At 39.6% G+C, this 9,171-nt stretch overlaps 1 pseudogene; it reads left to right on the top strand.

Annotated features, from left to right (window-relative positions):
* The first annotated feature begins 2,810 nt into the window (after positions 1-2,810).
* Positions 2,811-9,171, top strand: part of LOC145486570 (uncharacterized) — a 20,936-nt pseudogene continuing 14,575 nt past the window's right edge.

Here is a 9,171-nt window from a genome sequence, read left to right as displayed (position 1 = left end):
TAAAGTGTTTAGTAACAAAAATCAGGCTCAAAAGTGACATGTTCTGGTGTTGGTATCACTGACTGATCAAGTGTCCATGTTTTGGAATTTGCTTCCTAGGGCCGAGATTTGGTGTCTGTTGTCCATTTTTGAGAGGCTCCATAGAATAGAAGTTTTTTTTGAAGGCAATGTATGAAAATTTTTCTGTACAGAGGAAACTGTCCATATGGAGAGTTCGGCTGTACCTGAGATACTGGAAAATTCTTTCTTTGCTCAATGCATCACTCTGATTTCCATGATTTTAGAGACACTAAATGATGTTCATTTCATCGCATTTTATATTATAGTGCTCTTGCTTAAAAGGATTAAAGACAGGGCATTTCATACTGAAAGCATGCATTTATTAGACAAGTGTCTTTATTCATTCAGCACAGCAAGAAAATTCTTCAGCAGCCAGGGATGCTGAAAGAACAAAATCCAGCACAAACCCAAGATCCCTTTATACAGCAGGTACGTACATGCAGCATAATGTACATCAATGAAATTACAAAATGCATATTTCTTAGCATAGCTACATTGTACATTGTAATGATATTTTACTACAATGTAGATCTATTTATATTTTGCCCCAGAAAACCAGAAACAACAACTATAATACAGAAAATAATACTTAAAATGTACTGTAACATCAACTTATTGTACAAAGTGGTTGAACGTTCACATTGCTATTACAATGACAACATGGTCAGTGTGCAAAAAATGTCATGTCTGATTAGGGCTAGTGGGTTTTGCAGCTGGTCTAAAGGATTTTTTCTTCACAATTGAATTTTAGGAGGCAAAAATTTCAGACAAACATTTTCAGATTACAAAATCGCACACTAGGTGGAGTCAATGTATGCCTTTTTGTTGGTGTCAACCTAGGCAAAATAGAACACGCTGATTTATATAACAATCGGGTAGTCCACAAAACTCTAATAATGATAATGATAATTTCAATACTCACTAAACACAAGTGAAAGTCACTTAATGACTGTAAGTACATGTAGTCAACGACAACAAGTGTTCAGCTATTTACAGTCAACATAGACAATGAAAATATCCCAACAACGATGGATTCCTGCGTGTATCTTCAACATTGGCTTTGTTTGTGTACAACACTGAATTAGAGGGCGGGTGTTTGTCAATTAAAATCAAATTTAAAGTAGAATAATGGCAAAATGAAATTTTCTTCTTTCTTTAGCTATTTCTGTTGCTTATTATGGCTTTCAAATGTGCATTGTAATTTGTGTAAAGGTTTAAACCTGTTAATGTCCGTAGGTGTCCTTGGCACACCATTCTACAGTGAAGACAACAAAGGTAAAACTCATTACAGTGTGTTTATTACATGGTAATTATGCAATATTCTATCGAATGTACATGTGTATTGTAAAGTATATTAATTTATGCTGTACTGTGACTTCAGACAGTCATGTCAGGGAAAGCAGCCAGTTTGTTTTGAACATATGATATAAATGTAATTATATATCTGCGTGGATTTCAAAAACATGTCCACAGACATTTTTTCACTTGCCACTCAATGATGGTCTTGATAAATTCCTTTAATCAAGTGATTTCAATTCAGCTAAATAATACCTTGAATAAAGGAAATAACTTCAATATCAAATGATTGTATTTGGTAACCTAAAACCATTTATTGCCCTTTACCGAGAGATCGTCCACCAAAATCCAGCCAGTGATCACCTCAAATTTCACCAGCGGCCAGCAATTTACGACAACCCCGCTTGTGTAAATGCCTTTTCAGGCAGAGAGACTAAATTCATCACGTGATATTTTTATGAAATCATGAGTTGTATAATTTATAAATAGCGTTTGCAACATGCAATGCCAGACTAAATTAACACCAACATAAACACATGAATACCCTGAGAGCTGATATGTAGCCTTCTAAAGGCAGGCATATCTTGAATGAACTGAACTAGAGCATTTTACATTGACGCTCAATTAAATTTCAAGAAAACCAAGCAATATCTGATTAAGCAAAGGTTAACATGTTGTGTACATGTAAACTTATAGCAATTATCAAGTCAATGGTCTACCAGAAACACATTATTGCTTTCCACCAGCAAAACATGGAGACTTCCAGATTTTAGAAGCAGAAAATTGTTAACAGAAGAAAACAGTGGACACGATCTTCCTTGCACATAACAGTGGCCCGGTTGAACCCTAATTTGATCAAACAGGGAATAGAGTCATCCCAGACTACAACAATTTTTTTTCCAACTTTTTACGCTAAAGTAAAGTTCAAGTCAGATATCGGCAATACCAACTAGAATTGTCTAGAAATTGGACTTGATGATGATATAAATCTTGATTGTATCAGTTCGCTTCTCTCGTTACCCTGGGCAGCGTAAATTCAAAATGTAGACTGGGCTAAACTTAACACCAAAGGAAGAGAAAGAAACTTAGAGTAATTGTGACGCAGTAGGCATACCCTCTACAAGTTTCAGCCGCAGGCGAGGTAGACACACTTGACAAAAGAGAAGGAGACCAATCTTCTCCAATACAAACCAAACAAGCTCGTTCAATAAAAATTTATGCGTCTCTACATTCCATTCTCAGTAAAGGCACACGCGATAGGTATTTATTTATGTTGTCAAATAGCTTTTGTGAACATTTAGCTGAAATTGTACATGAATGTAAAAAGATTGCTCCTTAAAAAAAAACTGTTTATTTTGTGCAATGAACTGGAAAAGCAATGTACATGTTTATCAAGTTCTTGTACAGACTTCAAAATGTTGTAGAAAAGGGTGGACTTCTTAGAAAGTCCACATACACATATTGACAGGTCGTGATTCAACTTACACAAGCTTACTATGATTACACAAGGAAACCACAAGATGTAATAGATACTTGTTTCAGTTGCTAGGTTCTGGTTAGACCAATGTTAAACCTATGTTGTGTTCTACTCTAATTAATTATAATTCATAGTTGGAACCGTGGCTGGAGACATGTCACCTCGTGGCTTGAGAGGTAAGCTTAAATTAAGGAATGCACAGATTAACAAAAACATTAAGCTTAGGTACAGTAGAAAGCTTCCTACATTTGCGAAAAGTAAATAAACTGGAAAGTCCTTATAGAAAAGAATTCTGAATGCAATTTGCTTTGCTGTCTTTCTTTATTTCGGAAGAGGAGTCCAACTTACCTTCTCGTACAAATGAGGTGGTGCGCTGCAAAGAACGTTTGTTGGCCTCCTGCAGAGGAGAGAACACTTCCCTGCCAAGTTTCCTTATTCACTCTTTTGACGAGGTAGGTAACAAGGGCTTGCCAGCAGTCGCTTCTCTAATATCACTGATGACAAATTACTCAGTCATCTTTTACACCCACGAATGTAAGCGTAATTTGCACCCAGGAATGTGAGCGTACATGTAATTTGTAAAATTACTAGAACTTTATCCAAATGCGTGAAAGCAAGTATGCACACGCAAAGATTGCTGGTAGTTGTAATAAAGAGCTCGCAAAGACTTTTTTTTGGGGGGGGGGGTAAGGTAAAAGGTAAAGTCTGCATGCGAGCCAAGTGGCCCATCAGGCCGGAGCTTATCCCGGTTTCTGTAGCACGAAGCGACTAGGAGTATTTCTACTCCCCCCTGGATGGGATGCTAGTCCATCGCCAGGTTACCCCCAGCATTAAGTTCGCCGGTACCCATTTATACACCTGGGTGGAGAGAGGCACTGTGAGAGTAAAGTGTCTTGCCCAAGAACACAACACAATGTCCCTGGCCAGGGCTCGAACCCGGACCGCTCGATCCAGAGATGAGTGCACTTACCATGAGGCCCCCCCACCAGGGGGGGGGGGGCGCTTTCATTATTACGAGGAAAATGGAACAAAACATTTTCCGATCAAATCTGGCCAAGCAGGAGGAATGGCTCTGACCATTTTTATTCCCTGCATGCATAAGTGAAGAAAAGTGGGGCAATGAACTGGTTTGCCAAACTGGAAAGGGGAATTTCGGTCGGGCCGGTTCGAATGGTTATAGTGGGCCACCTCCAAAGGGGTCACGAATCTTGCGATCGCAAGGAACTGAAACGGACCTTTCCTTTTGACTTCCAGCCGAAATTTTGGGGAACTTCGGCATAATAAAAACACCTCTGATAATTGCAGGAAAGGAAGCGGAATCGTGATAGACGTGAAAAGAGTACAAAGATAGGAGCTCAATGTTATTTTCTTCAGGTTTAGATGCACTGCAAAGCTAATAAAGCTTTTCACGATTTTGTACCAAAAACACCCACACATACAAACTCATATGCATAATCAATCACAACCAACAAAGCAAGGAAAAAAAGCAATGACAAACACGCGAAGTGCACTCTGGTCCAGTTGACTGGCAGCTGTTAATAATAACCTTATCAGTTAAAAATAGTTTTCCAAAAGCACGACTTAAAAGCATTTTATATCGGCCTTTCAGCTTTGCTGGCAGGCACGGACACTTACGGTGGCTATCTGCATAGTCCTACTGAACCCCAGAAGGGGAATGCTGGTGTAAGGGAGGGGATATGTATTTTCCTTCGGAAGTTCAGCGTGAGCACGCATGTGATTTATGCTAACACATCTTGTGTTAGCACGTGGAGTCTCTCGAGACTCCAGTTGGAATATATATAAGGAGTGAATAGGTTGATATATTCATCAAGTGCGACACTACTCGACGGTGCTTGTAGTTTTGTTTGTTTTGTTTATTTTTTCCACGTTTTTATTTTTTCTTTAGTGAAGGTTTTCTGCTGTGCGTTCTTTGTTTTTTCGTTTTTCAGGCCGTAGAATGCCTTCTCCAGCAGACATCTGCTTCAGATGCGGAAAGAGAGGTCATTGGAGTTCAAGTTGCGGGAGGCTCAGCGACGGTCCTGGATTCGAGAATTACAGAAACACAACCAGACTTGGCTCAGGCAGTACATCTGGAGAGCAATCCTGCAGACCAGATGAGCGATAGTCAACTATTTGAGCATGATGATGCGGTTGATGTTTCGAAGATATCATTCAGGTAGAAGACTTGTTTTCGCCTTCTTTTGAGGTAGAGTCTGGTTCACTGGTCCCTGGTACAGTTCCGCCAGGTGTTAAGGGGAGACTTAAAGCTCATGTTCTGTTTTGGGAGAAGATTGGCGCACCACCTTTTATCATCAACTGTATTAGAGAAGGTTACAAAATTCCATTTTATGTTTCTCCGCCTCCAGCAGAATTTAGTAATAATCGTTCTGGTTTAGAACATTCCGAGTTCGTTCACTCAGCTATTCTTGAGTTGCTTTCCTCGGGAAGAGTTTGTCAAGTTCCGAAGAGTTGCCTCAACGTTATCAATTCGCTTTCTGTTTCGGTTCAAAGTTGTGGGAAAAGACGTTTGATTTTGGATTTAAGATACATCAATCACCACGTTTTTAAGCAAAAATTCAAGTTCGAGGACTGGAGAGTTGGGCTAGACTATTTTGAGAAAGGTAGCTACTTCACCAAATTTGACCTCAAAAGTGGATATCATCATTTGGATATTTTTCCAGAACACCAGCCATTCCTTGGTTTTAGCTGGGTGATGTCTGATGGGGAACCTAGTTTCTTTATGTTTACAGTTCTCCCGTTTGGTTTATCTTCGGCGCCTTACATTTTCACCAAGTTGCTCAGACCTTTAGTAAAGCATTGGAAATGTCAGGGAATACGTCCTGTTGTTTACCTCGACGATGGTTTTGACGTTGAGTCTACTGAGTCGTTGAGCCAAATTCATTCGAACATTCTTAGATCAGACCTTGCCGTGGCGGGCTTCATATCTAATGACAACAAGTCAGTTTGGGTTCCTGTACAATTTATTGTTTGGGATGGGACTCAAGGAAACATTAGCATTACTGAGTCAAGAATAGATAAGGCCTTGCCCCACATTGACAGCGCCCTACAACCTCGTGCGTTATCAGCAAGTTTGGCTTCCATTGTTGGAAAGATCATATCTATGAGTCCCGTTTTAGGAAACCTCGCTCGAATTATGACCAGGCATTGTCAGATGCCTGTGGCTGCCGCCCAAGATTGGGATAGTGTATTTTTGCTTGATAGATACTGTGTAGTTGAACTTGAGTTTTGGAAGAACAATCTTCGTTCTGTTAACACTAGAAGCGTGTCTGATTCGGTCACTCCATTTGTTTCTATTTATCCAGATGCAAGTGATGTTGCTTGCGCTGGCCATATTGACGGGAAAGATATTTGTGCTCATAGGATGTTTACTAAGGCTGAACGTCAGAAGAGTTCCACTTACCGTGAATTATTAGCTGTACAGTTCGTCCTTAGTTCATTCAGTTCTTTTCTGCCTAATTCAAGAGTCAAGTGGTTTACCGATAACCAGGGGTCGCAAGAATTGCGCAAGTTGGTAGTATGCACTTTAATCTTCACAAGTTAGCTTTTGATATTTTTTCGCTATGCTTTAAATTGGGAATTGTTTTGGACATTCATTGGGTGCCCCGATCTCTCAATGATAAGGTGGATTACCTCAGCAAGATAATTGATTATCACGATTGGGAACTTGCCCCCGAGTTTTTTCAGCAGCTAGATGGTCTTTGGGGGCCATATACTGTGGACTGTTTTGCCTCTGACTACAACAAAAAAGTTCCAAAATATTTTTCAAGATTCTGGAACCCTGCGATGTCAGGTGTGGATGCGTTTTTCCAGGACTGGCGAGGCGAAAATTGTCTACTTGTACCACCGATTCCAATTTTGTCTAAAGTTCTCATTTTCATGTTTAGATCTCGTGCCAGTGGAACATTAATTGCACCACATTGGCCGTCTGTTCCTTTTTGGCCACTGTTGGTCAATAGGTTTTGGAGTTTTGTTGTTGATTACGCATTCTTCGAAGGTGCACTAGCGTTGCGTTTAGGGCGCAACATTAACTCACTGTTAGGCTCGTCAAGTTGGAATGGTTTTATCATCGCTGTCAAACTTAATTTTTCTGACAGTGTTATCACAAACCAACTGGATCGTACTTAGACATTATACACGCTGTGTTATTGTATTACAGTTTTTCAAGCCTTTTTTGGCAATTCTTGGAGCCGGTTGGCATCAGGTTCTAGCCGGATGGCAGCGAACTCTTTTAGCCGTTTGGCTTTATGGTGTAGCCGAATGGCAGCGGACTTTGGCTGGTTGGCTATGGATTTTTTCTTAAACTTTTCGCCGGCGCTAAATCAGCATAAGCACATCCCCTTCCCTCTATTTTATATTATCTATTAGTATTTTTGCTTCCTTAGGATTTGACTGAAGCCACTTCTTGGGGACGGACCTGTGTTGCCAAAAGGCGTTTAATGCTGAAGCAAGTTTTATCATCTAAGGCTAATTCTTCTGTTAAAAAGTATGTCGCTCAATACAGGCTTTTCTGTCTTTATATGAAGTCCAGAGGCCTAAGATTGGTTTTGCCCTGTGATAGGTTACTTACATCTGAATACCTGTCTAATCTTCACGAAACCAAAAACTCATATGCTGTTGTTTTGTCTGCATTTTGTGCGTTAAAATGGGTCCATGATCTCATTCCATACGGGATACAAGGTAATCCAGTTGATTCTGCACTATCCCGCAACATTGTGGAGGCTAGTAAAAGTGTATTTAGCAGACCAGTCAGAAAAAAGGAGCCTATAACTCCCGATATGATACGTCGAATTTGTATTAAGTTTGCTTATGAAGGCTGTAATCTTAGCGGTTTACGTACAGCATTAATTTTTGTTTTAGGCTTTTATGGCCTCTTCAGGGTTAATGAGCTTTCGGATTTACAGGCTTCGGATATTGTAGTTTTTGATGATCATCTAGAGATTAATGTTAAGCATAGCAAAACTGATCAGTATAGGCAAGGCAATATTGTGTTTATTTCTAAAAGTGGTGGTCTTGCATGTCCTCATTCATTATTAGCCCGTTATTTTTCAGGAGCAAGTATTGATCTAAGTTCATCTGCTCACATTTTTAGAACCCTTAAATTTGTCAAGAAGGGCAATTTGTATACTCTAGGCCCTAGGAGACTAAGTTATACTAGGTGTAGAGAGCTAATTAAAGAATCGCTTTCAGCTATAGGGATTAACTCCATCCCTTATAGTACTCATAGCCTCAGATCAGGCGGTGCTACCTTTATAGCAGACAATCTTATGAAATCAGGTGCGTCTGATAGGTTATTAATGCTTCACGGCGATGGAAATCAGAGAAAGCTAAGAATATGTATGTTAAAGATTCTCTGGAAAGTAGGTTACAACTAACTAAATATTTTCCTACTTAGGCTTTTTGAGTTGTAAAGATGTAGCCAGTTTTCCCTCCTCACATTGTTTTTACTTATTTGCCTAGCTTAGTGTGAAATGAATTAAAGCATCGTCGTGTCATGTAAAGGGTATGTTCTACTGGCCTGAAGAGACATCCTCCACAGATGGAAGGAGAGGTAACTTTTAAATTCGTCAGTTATCATCAATTAACAAATAAAAGAGTGTGGAGTGTTTCGTTCCACAATGCTTTAAGAATTTTAAATAAATTTATTGAATACTTGTTTAGAAGTTATAGTTCATCGACAACTGCTGTGTTTTCTTACATGTCACTGTGTAACATTTAAGGAGAAAAATAATTAACCAAAGGTTAACAGAACTATTGACAATTACTGCTATTTCTATCCTGCACAGTTTGCAACATGTTCGATGTATGCTACACCAGCGATGCCATACTGGTCACCATTCCTTCCAGTTCCTCAATGTGGAAACCAACATTGCTAGATGGTATTGAAGGTAATGGATTGTTTGAGAGCTCTGAATGTAGCGTGTAGATATCGTCCTGTCTCCTTACTCTCTAAAAGTACGACATAATAATATACCAGGATGCTCGTAAAGCGTTTCTACCATTGTTCTTTCCAAATTTTGGTTTACTTAACTTTTGTTGGGTTGTTTTAATCTGTCAGTTAAATCGCGATGTTCACGCCGGGTGGAAAATCAGTATTTCTTTAATCTTTGATAAGAGTAATTGCCTGGGTAATGGTGGTCAGCAGGGTGAAATTGAATAGAAATTGCATAGAAGACATACTTAATTTCTGCGGTGTAAAGGTACTCCCTCTCTGAATCTCGGCCAGGTTCCAGCGGTTTCAATAGAAGCCGGGTAGCAGGTAGAAATACCCGCTTGTGAAGAGCCGAGTACCCGCCTGAAAACTGTTCGATTGGACCAGA

The sequence above is a fragment of the Orbicella franksi genome, chromosome 5 (assembly GCF_964199315.1).
Source record: "Orbicella franksi chromosome 5, jaOrbFran1.1, whole genome shotgun sequence".
In the NCBI taxonomy this organism is placed as follows: Eukaryota; Metazoa; Cnidaria; class Anthozoa; order Scleractinia; family Merulinidae; genus Orbicella; species Orbicella franksi.
The sequence above is the reverse complement of the archived record's forward strand: the minus strand, read 5'-3'. Positions and strand labels throughout refer to the sequence as shown.